At 40.4% G+C, this 26,645-nt stretch overlaps 2 protein-coding genes across 2 annotated transcripts in view; both read left to right on the forward strand.

Moving 5' to 3' along the window:
• Positions 1 to 26,645, forward strand: part of LOC145458756 (rhodopsin-like) — a 321,540-nt gene that overhangs the window by 37,504 nt on the left and 257,391 nt on the right. The window lies entirely within an intron of this gene.
• The window catches only part of LOC145458423 (uncharacterized), a 98,825-nt gene continuing 86,156 nt past the window's right edge, over positions 13,977 to 26,645 (forward strand). The window contains exons 1-2 of the mRNA XM_080336790.1: positions 13,977 to 14,031; positions 20,961 to 21,029. The gene's annotated coding sequence lies outside the window, so the exon portion shown is untranslated. The remainder of the gene's footprint in view (positions 14,032 to 20,960; positions 21,030 to 26,645) is intronic.

A 26,645-nucleotide genomic window follows, 5' to 3' on the forward strand; every position in this document is an offset into this window, starting at 1 on the left:
AAAGGACGTTCTTCACAATAATGCAATGGAGTTGCCGCGGCATATATAGAAAGATCAATGAGCTGAAACATTTTTTAGAAGAATTAGCGGAAGAGCCGCAGATAATAGCATTACAAGAGTCACACTTGGTGTCCCGTTACAAGCCGAAAATCCGGGGATATAAGCTCATTCGAAAAGACCGAGACATATATGGGGGTGGGGTCTGCTTATTTATCAAAGAAAGGGTACAATACGAGGAAATTGAACTGACCGGATTGGACCCGATAGAAGCACAGCTTATCCAGGTTGAAGGGGTCAACATCATGAACATTTACGCTCCACCAAATCGATCACTTTCTAAAGCCACTCTAGAAGCATGCATGAACTCTCTGTCTTCGAAAGCAATTATTGTAGGCGATTTTAATCCGCATCATCCATTATGGGGTAGCAGCAGCACAAACAGATACGGGCGGAACCTTTACGAAGTGATCGACAGCAATGATTTTGTGATTACCAACGTCACGGCAGGCACTCGCATCAACATCGCGTCTTATTTTGGTGCCACATCTCTGTTAGACTTATGCATTGTATCAAAGGATATCGCACTCAAAATAGAAACCACGGTCACAGACCACTTACTAGGAAGCGATCACTTTGTCATATTCAACGCGATCAATATCCCAATCGCTATACCAGAAAATTACTTTCGCTCATGGTCATTCAGCAAAGCGGATTGTGACAGGTATAGGCGAATTGGTGGACACAAATTGATGTCAGGACTTCAAAGGGGTGATAATACTATTGAATATGCGGTCCAGGCAATCATACAAGCGGCACGAGCATGCATTCCTGTATCAAAACCCCACAGTAAGAGTTGTGTTCCTTGGTGGAACGAATCCTGCCCCAGAGCAGTTCGTCGCAAATGAGCGGCGTTTCTGAAAATGGAACTATCCCTTCATATTGATTCACTGATCGCGTTCAAGAAGCAGCGTGAAGAAACAAGAAACACAATTCAAGCTGCCAAAAAATCTCACTGGGAAGATTTCTGCTTATCACTGAATAGCAATTCTAAATTAACAAAGGTTTGGCGAACAGTACGATCAATGATGGGGGCCCGCACATGGAACGTCATAAATAGCATCAAGTCCCAAGGCATTAATTTAACAGACAACGCCGATAAAGCAAACGCGCTTGCTGGACAATTTGCGTCGGTAAGTAGCGACCAAAATCTAGATTTGCAGTTCAGGGTCAGACGACAAGAGTTCAAAAACGAATACATTGTGCCAATTATCCAGTGAAAAATTTATTTCCCTGTTCATCGTCATATGAAAAAATATTATAAAGAGCAACCAGAATGTTGGTAATCCCAACGCATAGTTTGATGGCATGGTAGGTTGTCACTGTTGAGAGGAATTCTCAAATATGAAATTTTCACTGACTGCTTTGTCAAAACTAATCATGTGCTAGTTCGGGGCATACAGATCTTTGAGCGATTTTGGTGTCTAATACCAACACCACGTGAGCTTAGCTCACACCTAAATTTAAAAAAACAATGGTAGGCCTACTGGTCGCGTGTCATTAATAGGCCTACTTGGCACTTCTTCACGGTACAAACAATTTTTCTCCACGGATCGCAGGTGTTCGGAAAGTGAATAATTCAATGGTGTACTTTGGGGCTGCTATAACATGCGCTTCCTAAGAGTAGGCGTCCCTCGCACTCTTCACAGATGCTTGACAGACAAGTTATCCCAACCTAACGCAACAGCTAAACGCCTTCACCAGGATACCAACTGTTGGATACTAATGTGTTATGAAACTTCCCGTATTACGCTTGTATTCAAGTACCGGGTACTATATGCACTGTTGGTTAGCGTCATTATATGTGGAACCTGGAATAATTGTTTAAGAAGACTTAGCGTGCACCATGATATGATCGGTCGATTGAAAAGCAAGGTGTGATACTTGTAAGAGTAGTGTAATAGCTGGTGGCCATAACTTAAAATGCAATGAAACCGGTCTCAACCGAATGCTATTGCTGCACTGGAACCCATCCTCCCCAAATCACCATCAAAGGAATCGGAATAGGAATTGTCCCGAACAATTGTGAATCCGCAAAACATTCATAAAAAAGTCGGCTTTCAGTGGAACTACCTGACAAATTTTACTAAATAATATTCAACAACTAGTTGGTCAACACTACTTCACATAAGCACTAGGCATGTTGCATCACTAAGTCAGGAAACACAGCAATGGTCATGAATTGAAAAATATCGATGATACTAAAAAATAATTCGGTTTTTCAACTTAGCGCCTCATAAACCGTAATTTGGCTCCAGAAACGGAGCAAAATAAAAATGCTGTTACGTAGTGTTACTCGTATGCAATAAGGAGACATGGTTAACCAGAGGATATTTGGCAGTCGATTTGAAGCAGGTCAATTGAAAATTCAAGGCCTGACTGTTGAGAAATCCTGGTCAAAACGACTTAAAGCAGGGGATTCCAATGTGCACCACAGCCACTTGGAAAAGGCAGCAAGCAACACAAATGAGCAATGGTATGGTACAATGTGCACTAAACTCATTAATATAAATATGTGGCACGTCGTTCGCGGAGGTGCAAGTCTGTAGTCAACAATCCTTGCCACAAGCCCACAAGCATCTCTTTGAATGACAATGAATGCTATACCTGATATAACTTTAGTAGTTTGTGCTTACCGTGACCTGGACACAACTGCTAAATCATATTAGCATTTCTCATGTTACTAAAATTCCTTCAAAACCGTGCATGCTTGCTAACAGTTTTCCTCCTGCATCCGTACTCCGGCCGCGTGTGTGTTTGTTGAGAATGATGTAGCAGTCGGACTGATTTTATGACTCGTTTGTACCATCATCGCAGCACTGTACTGGAGTTTTCGTTGCCAGATCAATATTTGTTCGGTAAACGTTTGCTCAGATGAGAACCATATACGTTGAAGATGTCGTTAGTATCCAAGTCCGTACATTATGACAATAATTGCGTGGTATATATTTGATGAGGAGATGAACGTTAAATAAACTGCATATAGTATATACGTTCCAATATACGATGACAACCAGCTTTTGCAGCAGCATTGAATCTACGAGTCTCAGGAGTATGTTGAACTACAAGTCATATTTTATCGTCGGACAACAGGGTAGACCGACCGATGTCTTTTGCATGTCATTTTCTTCAGCATCTTTGCTTTTATCGAGAAGTTCTTATTATAAGTAAATCTTCGGCAGGATTGTAAAATTACTGAAATATTGCGTCGTAAATAATTGGAGACGTTGCTTCTGCGCGACAGTCTGAATTCTGCGCTGCCGAGTATAGGCGCAGAAGCCTGTCTAATGGGTTATCTACGGATGCTAATCGTTGTAATTCGTACTCGTATTCCATGACTTTAATAACATAATAGTACGCTCAAGTCGGATTCGAATGAAAATAGTGTAGCAACAGCAACATACAACTTGATGAAGATAGCAGGCACGTGGTACAGCAACAGCAACATATACATCTTGATGAACATAGCAGGCATGTGGTATAGCAACAACAACAGCAACATGCGACCGACGAACGAAATAACGTAGGGCGAAAGTAAGGGACGTTAGTAAGTCAAGGGACTAACATCAGAAGACGAGTAAGATTTGCAATCAATTTTGCGTCAAAGTAAATAACCACTCATGGTGGTTCTCAGACGCTTTATATAGCGGTAAGAACAGCCCATCTGAAAAGGCTTGATTACAAATGATGACTGAAATCAAGATAAATAAATGGAAGGCGTCATCCAAAACAGACGTGAACAATGACCATGTCAGATGAGTTTCTTGCGTGAGTGAGTGGTTGATACTCTTCGGCAAAAAAACGAAAAACTATTCCATGCTGTGTTAGTGATATTGCGGCACTTACTGTGCACGTAGCAGTTAGCACTGACGAAATTCAATTACAGGTTCATTTCATTGTTGTATGAGTTGCTGTTAATTGTGGCAGTAGAATTAGCAGTAGAAAGTTGATTACAATTATTGCAGTAATTATGCGATGCATGCAAGATATTCGCCAGAACAAGTGTAATGGTCAACTGCTGCGTACAATGTATATTTCAGATTCTGATATCCTTCTTGACATCGATATTTCCTGTTCTTGTTACCAATGCTCGCGCAGTTCAAAGTGTTGCCACACATTATTCAACTCATGTTCATTGTGAATTTGATTCTGTTATATTACAAGATGTATTCATACTGACAGCTCGATGGCCTTGTCTCTCATTTCTACGATGATCCCATATAACTGTTTCAGCGCTACTCTGTAGATTATATCACAATGGTTTCAGCGGTTATGGCTGTAGCAATACGAACCAGGTCTCGCAATTGCTGCGGATATGAATAAATTAACCTAGGTCCTGGAATTACTGTACGTATATCGTAGGCCTATGTTGGTATCAGCAATAATCTCAGAATCTGAATTAATATGTATGGTTTCTGCGGTATTAATTGAATGCTACGCGGAATCCGCCAGATACGACCACGTCACCATATCTTATTAACTTATTATAAAAGTCGAGTCACATTACTTGCCAATGTTTGGTGCCGCAATGCCACTATACAGCACAAGTACCCTATTCATGCGTATTTTTGCTGAAAAGAGTACCAATCAATTACGGAGCAGACTCATCTAACATAGCCTAGTCTGAAATTACTTTCACCAAATACATTTTTTTGCGTTTGCCACCCGTAATCATATATTTAAAATGACATCCAACAAATCATGTTCGCAGCAGACAAATCGTGAGCGAAAATGGATACTAAAACAAATAGCTATACGCGATTGTATATTTTATATATTTCACCACGCCTATGGTAGAGATGAGTGGCATTGTTCACGAAATTCCAGCTCAGGTCGGACGAATTACTGTTTATGGATAATTCAACTTTTCTATGGATGAATAAAAGACGCCGATGAACAAATTCTGATACGGAATCCTGCGCGTCCAAATCGGAAAATTCGAATGAGGCGGCGATCGACGCGGGGACCCTTGGTTACATAAACGCTAAACTGTAAAATACAGGATTGTCGCATCACTACATTGTTTGATATCGCACATGACTCACGTTGCTCCGTTTGTTCAAATTGCAACACAGAGAGGAATATTCAGTGTTTGCTGTCTAGTTAGGTTCTTTTTTATTTTACTTCGCAAAAACTGTCCAATTAAATTACGAAATCTGGCTAATTAGTTGTTTCAGTAAAAGTGGGGGGATACGGTGTTAATTTTGTATTTATATAGGTGGGCTGTGGCTCTTTTTGGTAGCACGGTATTGCGGTCAAACTCGCCGGATCTGACTCGTTAACTCCACCAGATGTATAGTATTTTCTTTTACAGGCATCCGGTTTTATATGCTGTTAAATTTACAGTTCTTCAATATTAAACAAGAATTGAAAACTATTGGAACTTACTGCCGAGTCGCACATAGTAAGTCGCTTATTGGTGATTCGATTATAACATTATGATGTATCCCATACGTAGTGGTCTGTAACACTTAATGCTAATGCGATAGAGTAGTGCTCTTCAACCATGTTCGTGTTGGTACACCCTTTTAACGTTTAGTCATAACTCCACCCCTGGCAACATAATACACCAATTCCGTATAGTAAGCCTTATCCAGGGGTGTTCCACCTTTTTGCTATTCACGACGCATTTCGAAGAAATGTATAGCATACGGCTGCATTCCAGCTTACAGTCGTTATGACCTATCTGGACGACAGATAACCTACTCATGTTAAATTGGCTACCAGGAATTTCGCACCCCGGATAGACCTTGTGGTGTTCCGAGTCATCGCTGTTTTTCTTAAATATACCTTGCGTATAAAAGTTTCTAACTGTATAAGCAGAACACCCCCACAGGATTACTATATATCAGTGGCTCTCAACCTTTTTGTCTTTGTGGACCCCTTTGAGTCATGACGGATTACCTCCTCCCTCCCCCCCACACACACTATGGTATAGTTCAAATATAGCTCAATTATCGTATTGTGAAAATATTAACTGCAAACTGGTGATTAACAGCAACCCAATGACTTTTCTTGAAAATACTTGTTATGCAGCACTTGGAAAAACTTTTCATATTTCAAAGCGAATTCTTCAGCTGCATTTCTTGAAATACACGGTCTTGTGCTGAAAATTCACGCGGTCGATTTGATGTGAACGAGTGCCGACTACCCATTTCCAGAAAGAACGGTTCCAACGACATTTTTGGGTGTGATCGCAACATATATGGCACCAAAATTGAGAAACAGATTTTTATTCGTTCATCCCATTCATTTCTATACAGTAGCTTATCTTGAAGTTATTTTGGAATAAAGATTATGTATGTCACAGGCGAAAATACATTATTGCATATAATATTTTTCCAAACTCCAACAAAACATCTCTAAACTGAAACATGTTTTTATCAGCAGGTTTTGGTAATTTGACCATTAAATTGAGTTGACACAGTAAAAAGAGCGAAACTTCTAACACTAGGCGAAACTTCCGGGGTGGCCCTATCTATAAAAACGCGGCTTATGGGGGTTCCCCCCCCCAGACCCCAAGACCTCCAGACCCTGACACTCAAACTCGGACTCCGTCATACTGATACTGTGTTGATGTAATTATTAAGCCTAAAACCACCCACTAAATCCATTTATAACAGGCAACTAGGTGTCATTCAAGTTCAAGATGAGATTTTCATGTGTGAAAGTAATCACAAATACAGTTGCAATGAAAACTCCTAATGCAAAAGTTTATACTTTTTGAAGGAAATGATGATAGGACTACAATGACTTGAGTCGGGATATTTTGGTGACTCGACTTGGCTCAGGCCAAAATACATAAGTAAGACTGACTTTTGACTCGGAACCTTGTGACTTGGTTACAACCCTGAATGAGGACCGAGAGCAAATCGATCACTAAGGTGACCAAACAATGCAGTTGATATAATACATAGGCCTAGATAGAATTGAAACTTCCAATGAATAAAGGAACTACTATGACCGGAAATTGAATTGATGCATTTGGAACTTAAAAAAGTAGTAATCAAAATTATGATAGCAAATATGACAGCAAAAATAAAAAAGAGCAACTAAATGAAAACTATCATACGGGTACAAAATGATATTGACTTGGTGTAGACTTACCAAGGTAGCTGAGACATCACGTTTCATAAATACCCAAAACAACAAGAACAACAAACAATAATGACTTCCCTTCTTTGACAAGATACCTCAACTAAGAGGGGTTTATGCTCATGAAGAATTATTACCGGATCACTCAACAAGGATTAACTTATGGACCATATTCTATGTCAACAGCGAAAGAAATTTGATTCATTCCTAACAGCTAACACAATAACACATTGAATGCTTGCGATGGTACCGGTAATAAAACAGCTTAGCCAGATCACCTCGTCAAAAGATAGAATATGAAGCTTTTGAAACTGATAATAAAATGAGGTCCGGGGTCAGAACCAGCAGGCTTATAATACACCGCGTCAAATTTAAATATTGTTAGCGCAACTCTGTCTACACAAAACAGTGCGAACGCTAGTTTCAATAGGAACTAAACATTACTCAATACGCCTACTTCTGCTTACAATATACATTGCTGTCACAACTGTGCAAGTATATAATAAATAAAAACTCATTTCTCAGCATTCTATGTTGCAATAGATTTGATATGACACCGCTGATGAAAATTTTAAACTTGACAAAAACGACAGGGTTATTCGCAAAATGATGACTAAAAATCACATAAACGGAGAAAGACTCTCATAAAATAAAAGTAAGCTTTTTTAACAGGTGCAAAAATTCAATGACCGACAACCAGTTACGGTACCATATCCGACACATGAATTTCAACGATTATTCGCAAAATTATAACAGAAATTTGCGTAAATGTAGAAGGGGGACCCTCATAAAATCGAAGTAAGCTCTTAAACAGGTGCAGAAATATAATGATCAACCACTGTTTTTGGTACCATATTGTACATGGGTGGGCCTACACATATTTTTACGGTTATTCGCAAAATGATAACTAAAAATCGAGTAGATGTAGGAGGGGGCCCCCTCGTAAAATCAAAGTATTCTCTTTTAACGGGTGCAGAAATTTAATGATCGACAAGTGTTTACGTTACAATATTCGACACGGGTAAATGAATTCTCACGGTTATTAGCAAAATGATAATTACATTCGTGTAAATGTAGGAGGCCCCCTCATAAAATCAAAGTAAGCTCTTTTGACGGGTGCTTAAATTTGATTATCGGCAACTGTCCACGGTACCATATTCTACATGGGTACATGCATTTTCATAGTTATTCGCAAAATGATAACTTAAAATAAATGAGAATTGGTCATTGCTCCCCCCCCCCCCCTTACATTATCGTATCATATTTTTTATGGATCCCCGGATTTCCGCGGTTATTCAGAAAATGGTAATAGTTGCAAAGATCGCGTAAATTTGATAATAGTTTTTTTTAAGAAGCGCGTAAATCGGGTAGGAGCCCCTTGAAATTGTGTAAATCAGCCAGGGGGCCCTAGGCTACCGGCTACCTCGCCTCCCCTACAAGCCACCACTGGGCCTAGGGCGGGCAGCTTTGGAAAAATAAGTTGTATACCTGAAATTGCCAGCGATATTCAGCAACAGGCTAGTAATTGAAATATCGGTAGCCAGAAATTGGAATGCATAAGTGTCAATTCTATTCATGTTAAATTCGTAATAAATTTGGGTTGGTCTGTGCGGATGAATTTTTTTCAAAAAAAAAGTGCGTAGAGTTCTCTGACTGGTTGGAAAGCACTGCGATATAGTGAGGCATTTTCCATCCTTTATAAAAAATAGGTCCTTGTATACTAGTTCGCGGTGATGTATTTTTGATCCTTTCTTCATGACGTATATTCAGTATACTATCGTTGACAAAAAGAAGACTGTACATCTAAAATCCGTTTCGGTTCGTAGCTTAGAGTTCCCCCAGAGAAGCATCGCGTCACCAGCATGCACAACGCTTGCGGTACGTTATAAGCTACTGCCTGGCTACCCTTTACTGCAAGGCCATTGCTTTCCGTAACTACTTATCCTTTACAGCTTCCTAAATGTAAAATTCCCAGATCGCACAATGCTTTTTATTTACAAAAATTTCGCAGGCTTTAACACTAAAACGATCAAGTGGCTTTTTTGACGCATTTTCATTTTTGAAGAGCTGGCATTCAGTCAAATCTTACGCTGTTTGGCTGAAACGTCTTGACTTTTATTACTTTTATGTAGGCGACCTTACCTATGATTTTCATCACTCATCCAGTACAAATAAAAAAGTTATACACAGAACTACCAAGAACTACCGAGTGGCTTTTTTGACGCATTACAGTTTTTCTACCTTCAGTCATCGCAGTTTCATATTCTTGAAAGTGGTTATGTATCTGATAAACGCAGAAAAGCCGTTTGTAACAACAGAACTTTGGTAATATCGACTCGGTCTAACTGTGTTAACAACAACATCCCTTGCAATAGAAGGCCCTGGATCTTCCTCGTTCCGAGTCACCAAAGCTCTGTAATATTATATTTCTAAAGCTCAGCGTGTTACAGGACATGACATTTGAAATGTACCATAGTAGATCAAGCCGACATCTGTATTGCCCATACTAATACAGTAGGGTTGTACAAGGGCAAAGGGCCTTTGCTCTCGTCTACAAGATGGATCTTCGGGGGAGAGTGAGCTGAATCTAGTGAATTGAATGAATATGAGGACGGAGGGCATGGGTGCATTATGTTTAGTCAGGCTCTCTCGGAGAACAGGTTTATGGAAGTCATGAGCTTTCTATTGACATAAGGAGTAAAAAAAAAGTTGCGGACTCGATAAAGATAATATTATTTTCGTTCATTACATGGTCGAAATGCCAGCAAATAATTGGAGTAAAATGTCAGATGGTGGACGCTGCTGCTACCAAGTAAGGCCTATCAGTACAAGGGCGTCTCATATTTGAGCAAGGATAGGACAGGACACCTCTTCCATAATCTATACATTTGCCAAGCATAGTAATGTGAAAAGTCTGATGTAATCCATCTCGAAACAATGTTACATGAATATGGCTGTATACGCTTGGAGAAGCAAACGAAGTCCCAGTTGACACTATTGTCAAAAGTTGCTTGAAGCTACCCAGGACCAGAAGGAACACAGGCAGCTTCATGAAGCCACACTTTTCAAAGCTATCATCTTATTGATAAGCGTAACGGCGAGATGCCAGTGTAGAGATCGAAGTTGTACACATATATATTGAGTTCACTCCAACCGGAGGTAACTGTTTCCTTCAGAAACAACACAAACAAGAAACCAGTGACGGTTAAATGTTATAACGAAACGAAACCAGGGGGATATTATTGGTCAGGTTGCATCATCATCATCATCATCATTGGTTTATTAGCAATTTTATCAGTTCAATACACCACAAAAATGCGATACAATGAAAAGACAGGAAGATGTCGAAGCGACAAGGAGTAGTCTATGAGGGGCAGTATTCCATGGGGGTTCCAACAAGTCGACGATGGCCCCTGCATGTTTTCTTAGAATGTGAATGATCTACTACTTGCCAAAATGCCCACACTATAAAAATATGCAAATCGAGGATTAGTTGCGAAATTGCATTATGCAAATCTTATCTGATAAGCTTGATGATATGTCAGCAATAACTAACAATGATGATGTGGCTAAAGCGGATCTGGAACCTACTCTAAATTTTTAAAGAACGTGCTCAAATACCAAATGCGCACCAGAGCAACACTTATATGTTACACCAAAAAACGGCGATTTGTTTTGTAAGTGTTGACCTAAGGTGTATGTAAAATATTGCAAGTAGCTGTGAGCGCAATAAACAATGGTTTCTGATGCCGTTTATTGAGATTTGTGCTGATTTTTTGCTCCGGTAAATGCATTTAATCAAAGAAAATTCAACATGCGTCAAAAAAGCCACAAGGTACCTCTAGGTAGGTCGAAGTTCCGGTAGTTCTAGTGTTAAAATACATTCAGAGAGCTGGACTGGTCCCAAGCAATGTTCCCTCTGAGCTGCACACGTGCGCAACTGCGCAGTGCTGTCACGGCGTCTGCGCACATAAAATCAAAAAATTCTGAAGCGATGACTTTCTTTTTTGTATTCATTACGCACTGTTGTCCAGGGAACCACGCAATGAGTTACAGCACGGGTGGGCAATTATTTTCCTCCGCGGGCCAAATGAGAAGTTGAAGATACGTTGGCGGGCCGAGTGAAAAATTCCAGCTTTATTCTCAGCGTCTTTTAATTATGTTAATAAATGTTTTTCAAAATCTGTTGTTCAAAAGTTGTTGATGCTGTTAAGTAATGAGAAACTGACGATAAATAAAAAATAATCTATTTGCCGTCATGATTCGAAACAATGTTAAAAATGATACATCTTTTCAATATCTTTAAACCCCCACCCAAGTACTTTTTAAGGCTCTGAAACAGTGTTTCTCGAACTTTTTTAAGCATGCCTGATCCTTTTATGATAGTGAAAAATTACACGCCATAATGCTAGCAATCCCAGCGGAGTTTGATGGCATGGAAGGTTATGGCTGTTGACGAGAGAATTCAGAAATATCAAACTCGGACAATACACAAAGCAACAACTATTAGCTGGGGGTAAATCACGCGGATCGCGAAATATTTTCTCAATAAACTCTGGATTCTGCGCCCCCTTCAGATGCTTTCACGCCCGCAGCTCGAGAACCACTGCACTGAAATGTATATGCGATAGTACAAAGCTTACTGTCTTGGTCGCTGCATTCCGAGCAGTTTACTGCATAAATAGCTTTGATGTTGGGCGAAGCTTGTAGTTTTTCTGAAATTCGCCCCCCTGCCCCCCTCGACCTTGGTCATAACCCCGACTTTAATTAAAATCCTAAATCTCGGCGACATGCTTGGCAAAAACTAAAATGACGGGATTACCCTGACTCCAGTATACAAATATTTAATGCTCGAAACCTTAAAATTTCAGTTTTCGGCTTTCTTTTTTAGACATGCCCTTTCATCCATTATGGGTGATAGATATGATGAGTCATATAGTGATCGCGAACACTGGTTGACTTGTTTTACGGATTAAGAATTTGGAAACGTATCACGTAACAACTTGAAACACATACCGTATTATGTGCAATGTTACAATGGCAACAAAGATGGTTTGAACCAAACTATATGGAAAGAGTGATATCTTGTGACTTTAATTGCTACTCACACTTTGCCACATTGCCTTTATTTTGAATCTGGATTACACATGCCAGGTACGTAGGCAGCGTTTAATCGTGGCGTATTAATGAACAGAGGCTTCAAAGTAAACGAATTTCCTGTTCAGTTGATAGAGCCTCTCAGCCTATGGTTTTAGTTATTCAAAAAGCAAGTTTTATGTTTTGAATTTCCATCAACCTTTCGCGGGCCGCACAGAAAAGCTTCGCGGGCCGCATTTGGCCCACGGGCCGCACTTTGCCCAGGTCTGAGTTACAGACTCTTGAAAAATTAGAGGGAACATTGGTCCCAAGGAAGTGCAAATGAAAGAAAACCGCCATGTTTCGACTTTGTTAGAGTAGGGTGGTTCTGTGATATCAACTGAAGACTAATAACAATATTGACGTGCGTTTGTGGTGACTGTCATTTGTAGAGACCAAACAACATATTTTTAAATCAGTCGGACAGCCCACGCTACATAACCGTGTTCAACAGTCGAAAAACGAGATTAATCGTGCCATGGATATCGAGTCCTTACCGGCCAAACCACACATGCTATATAGTTAGATTAGAATAGGGTTGCCATACGTCCGGAATTTCCCAGACATGTCCGGAATTTCACCTTTAATACTGCGTCCTGGAGGAATTTCTAAAATATGCCTAAATGTCCGGAATTTTGAAGTAAGCTCATAATTTTTTCCTAAATCAACATAAACAATATTATTTTCGGGCAGATTGATGCTACATGAAATTTTTCTTCGCGCTGCGCGCGATTTAGTATCACACATATTGGTTTTAATATGGGGACTACCACCCTCGCAAAAGCTGCGATCAAAAATAAATGAATAAAAATAACATTCAGTTACAGAAATAAGTCTAATGGTAATTGTAATCACAAGATAACGGTATATTCATAAAGTCGGTTTAGGGCGTTTGGACATGACCTAACGATGTAGGCCTACATTGTACAATTACGCTCCTTGCATTTTCGAAGTCATCATCTTCCACCAACTCTACCGCAAACTCTGATCAAGTGGGCGGAGAGAGGATCAAATTATATAGTAATATATGGAAGAACCAATATTATTGACTTAATTCATTCAAATCTTTTAACGACCAGATGCATATAGAAACCAGATGCATATAGTAAGCACTCAGAAGCTGCATCGATTACCCTACTTTGGGCTCAAGATCAATGTTTATTTGGACGGAAGGGGGCTGAAAATGTGGCTTCGGCCCTGGTTACAACTTACGACACGCAACCACATACTACTGAATCGGATCGTGACCACCTCTAGTCGATAGACAAAGCATTGCTTGTGTGACGTCATATCCATCAATGTGCTCATACCTCATTTTGAAATCCACTAGTGGGCGCTAAAGAGCATCCGGAATTCGGGTTACAAAAATATGGTAACCCTAGATTAGAATCACATCTGGTGTCACATCTTTTCTAATTAAAAGGATGTTATTCACACGTTAACCTTCCCAGTTCCACCATTAGATGTTCTCAAAAACATCATATGGCTGAGGTGTTTCGATAAATCCCGTCAAAATCATAATAGTCCATTTCGTATTCCTTGGTGACCATCACGATGTTGGAAATGTTTTCAATTCTTTTACATTTTCAGGGACTTACCGCAGGCATATAGAATGGAATGGAGAATGGAGTCAGGTATGTTAGAATGTTATTTCTTTATTATTATTCGCTCATATTTCATTTTTAGATGCTACTTCAGAATGTGATGCTTCAGAAAAGGATACAAATACATACGTGGTCAAAGGTAATACAGAAAATATTAGAAATATATCGCACTACCCGCTATTATATAAATCTAAAGTAATTTTCATGAAACTAACTCGAGCTGGGAATACTCAGGGACGGTGGTGATTCTGTAAATGTATTTATCTAAGTTTGCATATGTAAAGATATAAGCGATAATATGGCTTGGCCTAGATCAGGGGTCACCAACCTGGTGCCCGCGGGCACCAGGTAGCCCACGAGGACCAGATGAGTGGCCCGAGAGCATGCTCTAAAAATAGATCGAATAGCAGCATTTGCCAATATTCGTCAGATTATCACCAGTGAGCTTATATATTAATTGAGGGATTTAGCTATTCTTGTTTAAATCACACCATAACATGTGACTTAGAAATGACAATACATACACATATAAACACTTAAAATGATGATATCAAATATCCTCAACTACAATTAGTAATATACCAACATGTATAGTATACGGCATGAATACGGCGTATTGCCCATACAGGCGATATGACGGCATGCCATCCACGGTCTTCTTGAAATGGTAGGGGGTTCCGTTATGGTAGCTCGACGTCCTGGACAATGCCAAAGTAGTAAACAACATTACTATCGGGTAGCAGATAGCGGTGAAGTACTAGCAGATGCAGTATGCTCATTACGTATTGCATCTTTTGACAATGCTTGTCTCCCTTACACTCAACTCAATTTATAGTAGGCCTACCATGTTTCTAACTTTCTGTAATCGATGCTGCTGTCAGGTATAGTGAAATCTGTCATGTCTGGATGCTGAACAGTTAGAGATTGAAATTGTACTACTGCAAAATCGCCTCCACCTCAAAGCCCACAAGGCTGCAGCAAACTTTTGGTGCCTATTTGACTGTGAAGGTTGCAAGCGCGTTTGGTTCAACTTATCGTTGTGAATCGGCCTTCGCGGACATGACCTTCATCAAAAAGAAAACGAACACGCCTCACTAATGCACAATGCACATCTGGAACATGCACTCACTCAGAGTTGCAGTGCAAAGTTACATACCAGAGTACAGCGCACTAGTTGACAGCATGCAAAGCCAGGCCTCTCACTGACTTGTACAGAAACAGAAAACACGATGTCCAGTCGAACGTTTCTTTGTTTTGTGGTATTTAAGGTGTTTCTCGACTACTATGATCATTTACACCAAGCCGATATTGTCCATTATTTTCCGTAACTGCACGGCCCAGGTCTAGGCTTTTTGTAAGACACCGCTTACGCGGATGAGGTGGCGAGGAGGAGGCTAGGTAGACCTCCAACACTTAGGTATCGGAATTCTGAAGTCGACCTCGGTCGGACTCGAACCCGCACCCATTGGTGTTGCAGCCGCGGATTATACCACTGCGCTATCCCGCCACTCCAGTCGAATGTGTGACATGATTTATTTTAAAATTTCAGCTTACAGTTGTTATATAATTTTACCAAACATGGTGCGAAGTAATTCGTGATTTCTTAAAAAGTCTTAGTGGCTAGCTAGTTGAAATGAGATGTTTTGATTTGAAAGAATCTCTTAGAAGTCCTACCGCTATGCGATTCCTGCCCAGTGCTATGAATATCAAAGCAGAAATTCCGTCTGGTACGGGTAAACGGCGGGAGTAATCGGTAGCCCGTCGCTTCAATCAGTACCCAAAAGTAGCCCTTGGCTGAAAAAAAGGTCGGTGACCCCTGGCCTAGATTGATATTACACAAACTCATATATTAATGCACTCACTCTGCATTCAAATTTTTGTAGTTCTCGCCGTATCTGGCATCATATGTGCCACAGAGTCCAATATTAGTTGCCTTCTCTGCAATTAATTGGGCACGATAGGAATTCTTTTCATGTTGGATAGCTGGTTCTTAATCCCTGCAATCCCAACGCATGCAAGTCAACGCATTTCGGTCACAATGAAAAGCAATATTCACTGATGGAAATGTCAATACTGGCGTTCATCCGTTTGTGGTCGCTGCGGATTGTGGTTCGCCAAACCACATTTTTGAATCAGCCTGTCAGCTCACGATGCATAACCGTGTGCAATATCCTACGAGCATGATCGAGCGTGCCACGTACACCGATTCATGGCCGACTCGGACACGTTATTTACATTAGAATCAAAGCTGATATGTGAGCATATATTTTTGTCTGAATTGTCATGCGTCTGAATCAGTGGAATGGTATTCACAAGCAGACATGGGGTAATCGTGATTAGCAATCGTAATCGATTACGACGATTACAGCATTTTGAAGTAATCGTAATCGCAATCGATTACATTCGACAAAATTCCGAAGTAATCGTAATCGTAATCGACTACTTCCCATATCTAATCGATTTCTCTGTGAAAGAACGATTACTTTTTATTTGTACAAGGACAATGACATAAACTGAACATTCGTGAACAAGGAAAAGATGTTATTTCAGGTTCGTGACAGCACAAACGCCTGATTTTTGAACGCCACTGCTCAATATTACGTCAGAAGCAGCCTCTAGCTTTGATCGTCATTGTGTAAGAAGTATCCACAGTAAATAGATATTCGATGTACCTATATCGTCCATTAGTCTGATTGTAAGAACACCCGCCGTGCTGTATATCAGGTTATCAACGCGTTCCACACGCCACTACCTCGCAGCAGTAAAATTTATCTCCGCTCTGCCCATAGTTTAAAATTGTAACTTATGTGTTGATGTTTGGCTATGCTTATGCTTAGTTAAACGCAGTTTGACCGTTGCTGCTTGGCGGGCAGTAGGCCTATCCAGTATACGTACGTACCAGTACACCGGACAAAGATTTGAAATTTTGTACTCGCCAAATAAAACATTGCGGTTTCCACAACGAAGCACTAAAAATCAACAGCTGGTGATACATATATATCATAAGCGAGCCGTTTTGCCATTTCTCGTAACGGCAGCTATCATTGCAATATCTGTACCGGGTATTAAGTTGAAGGCAGAATTTTATGTTCGCTTCGTCATATTCTCATATGACTCTACTTGAAACGGGCGCCTATCGTAATTTCAAAATTATTTATTCAACATTGGGACCTGCCGCCATGGCCATGGGTTTATCTATCATGTTAGCGCGGGTTGTAGCTGGTACCAGGACCAAAACAGCAATTCATCTCCCAGTCCAAACGTTGGTCTTTGGCCCCCGTAGGGCGGTAATCTCAAGTTGAAGATTGAATTTCGTCAAGAAATTTAGTAATTGCAATATATTACTATTAATTTTTAACCCTCTCTCAGCCCGCGATGGTCAGATATACCTGTAGAGTTTATTTGTTTGAGGTAATTATGGTGTTTGTCGACTACCACAGACATTTACACCATAGGCCGATTTCATGCATTTTCGATTCCGTATCTGCCGACTTGTAGCACGGCCCACTTCTAAGCTTTTTGTAAGACACCGCTTACGTGGACGAGGCGGCGAGGAGGAGCCTAGATAAACCTCCAACACTTTGGTAGGAATTCCGAAGTCTGCGTCGTTCAGACTCGAACCCGCAACCCGTTGGTGTTGCAGCCGTGTATTATACCACTGCGCTATCTCGCCACACAATTACCTACCTGTAGAGCTGGTTTCCACTGGTTTCTTGTTATAATTACTTTAGTGTATATTCTTAATTCGTGATCTTCGGATTGTTATATCATCAAAAGATATTGTAGTGGCTCAAACGTAGCAGACCAAAATAAAAACTTCCGTGAGACGCATAAACAAATTGTCACGTCTTTATATCTGACTGCATGTCTAGCAACTCAAGTTGTAAAGTACTAGGGTCAGTGGCCACATTAACTATACAATATGACTTAAAAACATTTTTATCATGGTTAAAAAGCATTCATTCAATGCGGCCGTTGAACAATCAAGTCAAATAATTCATTGGTTTGCTGGTCAGATAGCGTTGTAAAACGTGTTGTAACACAGCCTGCACTTAATTAAGTCTGGTGATGAGCAGACTTAAATTTGAGTGCCGATCCAGACGCATTTGAGTGTGAGCATACTTTTTGACGTGAGTTGAGTAACGAAATCGTTGCTGAGTAGAGAATCGCTACTCGACACCAAAGCAATTGGTCTTCACCCTAAATTATAAACTCCAGATTCCAAGCAAAGCAAGTGAAATTTTTGAATATAATTTTTTTTGTAATAGATTGATTTTTTAATATTTTTCTTGGATTTTCCAACGTCAAGGGGATCCGCCAGTTGGCTAGCTGAGAGCCACATGCGGCTCTCGGACCCGCGGTTGGCAATCATTGATCTAGAGAGGATTTTCAAGTTAATTAGATCTCTCGAAAATACTCTAACTTATGTTGGTTTACGAAATACTTTTTGAGTCCCCTTCGAGCTCGCTCTCCACCCTATTGGGAAATTTGGGGTGCGGCAGTTATTGCCCTGGCAAGAATGCAAATCGTTGGGCGCGATAAATTGACCTCTATGAAAATGGGAAATGGATACATTATGACGTAACAAACAAATGACGCATCTTTTTTAATGGGAGTTTATTATCTCATTAGGCCTTTTCAGCGCAATCCATATATTGTCTTCCAACATAGCTTCTAAGATGCAAAATAAATGTAATCGTGGGTAATCGTGATTACTTTTCCAATCTAATCGTTATCGTAATCGGCTATACTTCCTGATTTTGCTGTAATCGTAATCGTAATCGCGTCATTCAGAAGTAATCGTAATCGCAATCGATTACATTCATGAAGTAATCACCCCATGTCTGTGACGCGATTACGATTACGATTACGATTACAGCAAAATCAGGAAGTAGTGATTACGATCACGATTACATTGGAAAATTAATCACGATTACTTTTATTTTGCATCTTAGAAGTTATATTGGAAGACAATATATGGATTGCGCTGAAAAGGCCTACTGAGATAACAAACTTCCTTTACAAAAGATGCGTCATTTACTTGTTACCTCTTATGGTACCCATTGCACATTTTTATGGAGGACGATTTGTTGCACCCAACGATTTGCATTCTTGTCAGGTCCAAGACTGTCGAACCCATAATTTCCCAATAAGGTGGGGAGCGAGCTCGAAGGGGACTCAAAAGTATTTCGCAAACCAACATAAATTATAGAGTATTTTCGAGATATTTAATTAACTTGAAAATTATTTCTAGATAAGCTTGATTTCGAAATGCATAGTCTCCCCTCAAGAAAAAAAGCATACATAATTAATAGTAGGGTTGCATGTAAAACAAATAGTCGTTTTAAACCGTGTTTCAAACAAAGGCTTTAAACAAAACAAAACTGTTATTTTAAGTTGTAAAATCATGCCATAATTGTGTAAATACATTCCACAAAAACATATGTATGACCCTACGGACAATAAACACCCGATTTAGCCGACGTAGATCGTTATGGAGGGTAGGGGGTGTGTGTGTGCTACTAAAGAAATATCTTGGCCGAAACTTGGGGTATGTGTCCATTGTCAATAGCCGTGCTGGGAGGGCGTGACTAATAGTCCGGTCCTTCCAATCTGAGCTCACAATGTGAATGGCACGAGGGCACCCACAGAGCATTAAAGACCTGACAACTTGTGTGTGCTTCTTACGAAAGTATTTCTTTTAGTCTGCTACGTTTGGGATACGACAATATCTTTTGATTATATAACAGGCCGGAGGTCACGAATTAACAATATACACTAAAGTTATTATAACAGGATACCAGACGTTATAATTATGAATTACGTGCTCCCAGATTTACAGGTAAATCTAACTGTCGGAGGCAGAGAGAGTATGAAAAATGAATATCAATAATAATATAACGCCATTACCAATATTATTGACGAAATTCAGTCTTCAACAGCTTGAAAATATTACCCTATAGGGGCCAAAGACCAACGTTTGGACTGGGAGATGAATTGCCGTTTTGGTCCTGATTCTAGCTACAACCCACGCTAACATGATATATAAGCCCATGTCTATGGCGGCAGGTCTTAATGTTGAGTAATGAATTGTGAAATAACGAGTAGAGTCATATGAGAATATTAAGATGAAAAGAACATAAAATTCAGATACAGATACAGATAATGCACTGCAAGCTGCCGTTACGAAAACGGTTCGGTTATGCTATATATCTGCAGCTGTTGATTTTTAATGCTTCGTTGTGGAAACCGTAATGTTTTATTTGACGAGTACCAAATTTCAAATCTTTGTCCGGTAGGCCTATATACGTACGTACTACATAGACCTACTGCTCGCCAAGCAGCAGCGGCCAAACTGCGTTTAACTAATCATAACCAAACATCGATACACAAGTTACCATTTTAAACTAGGCAGAGTGGTGATTGATTATCCTGCTGCGATGTACTGGCGTGTGGAACGTGTTGATAACATGATATCCAGCACGGCGGGTGCACGTAATATCTATTTACTCGGGATACTTCTTACCCAATGACTAGCAAAGCTAATAGGCTACTTCTGAAGTAATAATGAGCAATGGCATTTGAAAATCAGACGTTTGTGCTATCAAGAACCTGGTATGATATCTCTTCCTTGTTCACGAATGTTAAGTTTATGTCATAGTCCCTGTACAAATAAAAAGTAATCGTTTTTCACGAAGAAATCGATTAGATATGGGAAGTAGTCGATTACGATTACTTCGGAATTTTGTCGAATGTAATCGATTGCGATTACAATTACTTATAAATGCTGTAATCGTCGTAATCGATTACGATTACTAATCGCGATTACCCCATGTCTGTTCACAAGACAACCTTCCCCGAGTCATAACATTACACCTTCCCAAAAACAAGTAAATACCATGTGGCTGATGCACTTTGCCAAATCAAATTCAAAATTATTATAGTCGATGTCGAATTGCTTCATTACAATCATAGCGATGCAAGAAATTCTTGTCATTCTTTTATATTGAACTCACCCTACATGTAACTTTTCTTTATTTTCCGCTGCACCTTTTTCATTTTTAGAAGCTACTAAACAGCAGGCATCTTCGGATTTTGTTCCGTTAAAGAAGGATCAGAAAACAAACGAGGACAAAGGTAATACAGAATAGAATATAACATCATCACACTGCCTACTAGTAAGGGAAACTTATGAAAATCTGTGAACTATATTGTTACCAATAAATTTCTTCACCAATATGTTTGTTAATGTGTGTAATAGCATGTGGTAAAATGTTGAAGTTCAACTCTTGTGGGAAACCCCCGAAAAAAGTTGTTAAATTTGACGAATTAAAAATAAAATGAATAAAATATAAAAAAATCTTTATCGCCTGTAAGTAACTTAGGACGGGTTTAACAATGGTTTTCCAAGATTCTCAATTGATTGTTAACACTTATATATCACTACAAGCTCTGCTTAGTGTCACTACAAGCTCTGCTTAGTGTCACTACAAGCTCTGCTTAGTGAAAAACGCCACACTCACTTTTATATTCATGCGCAAAATAGCCTGTATTTCGCATAGCTATGTTGACTGAAGAGGTAGCCTATTTCTCATGCACAATATCAGACATTTCAACAGGCATTGCCTATGCCTTCTTCGGACTCAACATCATCGTGACTGCAATTCTTGCGTTATAAGGCCTTTACATAGTCCACATGCCGAAATGTATGTCTCCTTATTCTTCTTGCTGCTGTGTAGCCTATTCGGTCGTTGCAATCTTAATGACAACTACATCTTGTAAACTACAATAGCTCATCAGGAGCCAACGATTCCAGTATTGGAACTGGCTCATATCCCTGCACGTCTATTGTCCATCCGTAATCGCTGGGGTTCGGAGACATGTTCTGTATAAGAATCCAATCCCGGGTCTGCACGTATTCGCGGAGTGAACGTTGTGCACTGTGCAGTTGCACCCCTTGTTAGAGGTAGTGTCTCCGGTTTGAATGGCGGCCACGGCAAGGAACGAGTACGCGTACGACTCGCGAGGCTATCCACGTAGGTATTTTTGCCTACGCAGACGACCTCACCTTGCTTGACCCGAATACCGCATCGGCACAGCGCCTCATCAACCAACTAGAGGCCGCCGCTGCTCTTATTGGCCTCCAGATCAATGCCAAGAAGACTGAGGTTCTGGCCATACCGGCTCTGTCGGAGAACGCGACACCAATTCAACTTGGAGAAGTCAGGCTCAAAAATGTCAAGAGTTTTATATCCCTCGGTATTGACGTCGCCACCTCTGGAAAAGCACTGAAGGCGAGGCGAGCAAAGGCCTGGGGCGCGGCAAGACGGCTACATTGCCTCTTCCACCTAAGTGCCTCACCCGAGCTCAAAAACCGCATTTTCCGTGCCACTGTCGAGCAGGTTGTTCTCTACGGAATAGAAGCACTCACGCTGACAGAAAAGCTAGCTAAGACACTCAACGCCAACTACGATGCATTCCTCCGCTACGCACTCGGCATCCACCATCCGGAGCACGTATCCACCAATGCTCTGCGCAAACTTACAAAAACGGTCCCATGCCGTTTGCTGGCTGCTGAACGACGCTTCCGCCTAATCCAGTGGTTCCCAACCTTTTTCGTCTCGTTCCACCCTTGGCCGATATTTGAGCTAAAATCCCCCCCCCCTCCTATGAAAAAGTTGCATGTGGCTGAAAAAATGTGCTTTTTAACGCGCAACCATTCGTTGACTGAGCAACTAATGGCCAAACATATTCAGATATGTGCGAACTATGGCGAATGTGGACCGCACTAAACTTTGGTAAAGTACAGTCAAATTTGAACTGTTTTTGACCGGTCGGGTAGCCTCTGACGAAAAATAAATCACCAAGTCCGCTTGCTATGGACTTGAGTTGAATCGATCAATTTGGTACGGTATGTTTTTCACGTTAGCTCATATGTTGGCTTAAAAAGTTAAACAATTTCACTAGCAGCTTTGTGCTGAATTCGGCTTGACGTTTTCCTGCTTTGTAGCAATTTGGTTGAGAGGCTGTCGCAGACCTAACGAAATCGTCTCGTGAGCCTCACTTTGTCAGGGGGTGTATTATATACGGAAGGCATTTAAACATACAACTAGCTTGAAATCCGCTGAAGAAATATACAATTGTAAAGAACTAATTTCTACTTAAAACAGTTCTATACCATAAAAATCTAAAAACCCAGTGTATCTTCCGATACAATGCCAAAGCCAGATTACCCCCTAAAAATTTCAAAATTCCCTCCAAGGGGGGAATTCTCCCCGGTTGGGAACCACTGGCCTAATCAGTCATCTTGTGCGGCATCAAGACGATCAACCAGCCGCCGCCATCATCAACCACAATACGACGGAGCCATGGCGCAGAGGTGGCTGGAATAGAACCACATGGCGCTCGACAATAGAGACCGAGCTAGCGCAACGCGGGCTTTCGCTCGAAGATGCCCACGACCACCCACGCTGGAGGCGCTTAACAAGGGGCCAAAACGGATTATCTTGATGTTCTTTTGTTTCCTGTTTTCTTTTTCCCTTTTATTTAAATATTTATTTGAAAGTCGATATATATATATCTGGTTTGATCACTCCTGCAGCAGTCTTCCTGGAGAACATGTTGTGTCTTTTGGCGAACTGCTGTAACCGTCAAAGACCACAATGACATTCTGAAAGCAACTGCCTATATACTGCACGTAGCTTGGGTAATTGTAGGCAATTCCCTGCCATGTCTGACGTTGTTCCCACTTCACCCTGTGCATAAGCTATCCATCATCAATTATGAGGGTACAGCTTGGTTGGCTAGTCAAGTCAAGTGGGTCAGTTAGGGCCTACCGGGTTGTATTGAAAATTCTGCCTTGGTAGCCTTGTTCATCTTCTGATCTTTGTTGCTGAGCAGGGACAGCGGGAAAGGAGTGAACTCATACTGTAAGCTTGTCGCAACATCCATATCCAGCTGGGTGAAAATGATCAGTCGGTTTTGAGTGATACCGAACCTTGCACCAATAAGAAAATGTACCTGAGTGAAGTGTAATTGGTAAATACGTGAAGCTGCCATTGATTTTTGATTTAGGTTGTGGTCAGGTCTGTTCGAGCTACGCTCAAGTGGGGTAATAAAAGGGGTTACGCACCATAATCGCTAAAATATCTACGTGCTACATGCTATCATTGCACAATGCACATGGTAATGTTTAATAAATTATTTAAAGTATTCAACTGGAACTCCATATTTGAGAAGTGTCTCAACAGCCACAATACCTCTTGTGCCACCAAACAATGCATTGGGATTGCAAATATTCTGGTTGCTCTTTTTAATATTTTCGTTATGACGATAAGAGGGGGTGAAATGTGTTACTTTCATCTAAGGGCGTGTCGAAAAAAGTTTGAGAACCACTGATGATGGCCTGCAGGTGTGAAGCATCTTGGTAACAATGCAGAACCGATTCCCATTGTGGTCTGCGAGTCACGCGATTCTGATAAAGACCTTGGGCATATCTACCAAGTAGTGGTAGGCTACTCCAGTGCTCTTCAACCGGGGTTTTCGTACACCCTAGGGTGAACCAAAATTTTGAAAGGGTGTACCACTCACATGGGGTGTACAAGGCAGAGGTGGTCAGTAACGAAGTACTTCTATTTTTTCGAAGTACTCAAGTAGTTTTCCTCTACTTCTGGTACTTACTCAAGTAGATCTGATTTTCGCTACTTCTACTTCTACTTCGAATTATTTTCTGATCTACTTACTTACTTTTCGCTATTTTCAGTTTGTCAAGTAGAAGTAGTTTAATCCTCTAATCAGGAAGATATCCTGAGGAATTTCGAAGATGTTTTCACGGAGTATCAACATTTAATATTCACAAAAGTTGAGTAAAGCCCAGAATTTTCGTCGCGCTTCGCGCTCAGTGGATACGGAGTAACCAGCATGATTTCACGAAAGCATCGGTGAATATAATTTAGGTAGTGGGTGGGCGTGGTTCCGTTCACATCGCATTGTCGCCCTTCGCCCGTATGAAATATTTCCTCACAGTATATATGGCTCATCATAACATTTGAAACTGATGTTTCCAAATCTAGCATTTACTTATCATATCGTAATCTAGCAGACAATGGCGTGTCCTAATCTGGAAGAGTGGAATCTGACTTTTGTTTTAGTTTTAGAGCTGTTTTTGCATACCACCTTTGAAACTTACTGAACAAACGACATGAAATACATTTTCCGCTTTTAGAAGTAGCCTAGTGTATATATTTAACTTTCAATTCCCAGTATTTCCGGAAACAAAGCTACACAATATGGCATTTTTACGATCTACCATATTTTTAGTCACGTCTAATAATCGCGCAAAGTGTTTACATCGTATCATATACAACTTCTCCGCATTGCCCTTCGACTAAACTACGGGCCTTATAATATGGGGGAGTGCGCCATACCATGATATTTTCTAAAACGTACTGTTCGAGTAAACAGAGGATTAGTATCGAATTTCCATATCAATACTATCATTTTCAACCTATGATGCGGACGATTGCTTATGCTGTCGAAAATTGGATACCTCATGGTATGCATCAATCTGAATAAAGCTTGGTACCTTTCGCATAGCTCAATATGCACCTTTTGACGATCCATGCGAACGAATTAAGATCGTTTTCACAACTACTTACTTACTTGAGTAGATTTAAAGTCAGTCAATTCTACTTCTACTTCAAGTAGTTTAAGGTTGCTTATAGAAAAAGTACTTCCACTCGTACTTGAGTAGATTTTTTTGTCGCTACTTCTACTTCTACTTGAGTAGCTTTCTTGACTACTTTGACCACCTCTGGTACAAGGGTGTACCAGATCCGAATTAAAATGGACCGATGACTATATAGCTATCACAATGAAAAGGCCATTGTATGCTTCAGAACATTAATATGTTGGCCGGGCGTGCATTATCGTAAAATATGTTCATATCAGCTGTACGAGCTTGTAAGCTATATTCCTTTTGGTGTATCATAAGCATATGTTTGTGCACATAACTTAAATGTTGGTATGGTCTTTTTGATTCCTTTTGGAGTAAAAAAGGATGGATATGACATGTGTTCCGCTTGCAATATCCGTCTATAATGATGCTTGAGGACACCAAGGCGACGGTTCAGAAATATTGAATTTGTACTTTCAGTGAGCTCCATATAAATATCGCAGTGTACATCATTACAGGGGCGTAGCCAGGGTGTCTCGAGGGGGTCTAGTTTGAGAACCACTGTGCTAGCTGGTGGTCCGGATCCTCAAGCCCTGATTAGTGTTTAGCATTTCAAATACGTTGCAGCATTGTTCAGTCTTATTTCAACAGACCAGCACCTGCAGACATACGGTCGCATGCAGCCGTTAAACAATATTCATGCAAAACATATTAATTAAATTAGAGCGTGTTTTGGCGTCCGTTAATATGAAATTTAAATTAACGAATTGGTTCTCAAATCTTTGAGAGATTTTAAACTTGAAAATTTTATTCACGCTTGCGCGATTCGGGGGATCCGAATTTTTCGTATTTTATATATAGTGTAATCTAAGTCCCACCAAACAAATGCAAACCGTAAAGCAAAATGATGCACCTCATAAAGAAATACAAAGATGGATTCGTATGCGTGTATGCCTACACCCCCTCCATCAGCTCCATCGCTTAATCATTCACGTGTGCCAAGAATTGATAAATAGTTGACAGTATTATATGTAACTACCCATATTATTGACGAAATAAATCTTCCACATGTAAAGGTT

Source organism: Botryllus schlosseri, chromosome 2 (genome assembly GCF_051294905.1).
Source record: "Botryllus schlosseri isolate E-star chromosome 2, Bs_hap1, whole genome shotgun sequence".
NCBI classification, from domain to species: domain Eukaryota; kingdom Metazoa; phylum Chordata; class Ascidiacea; order Stolidobranchia; family Styelidae; genus Botryllus; species Botryllus schlosseri.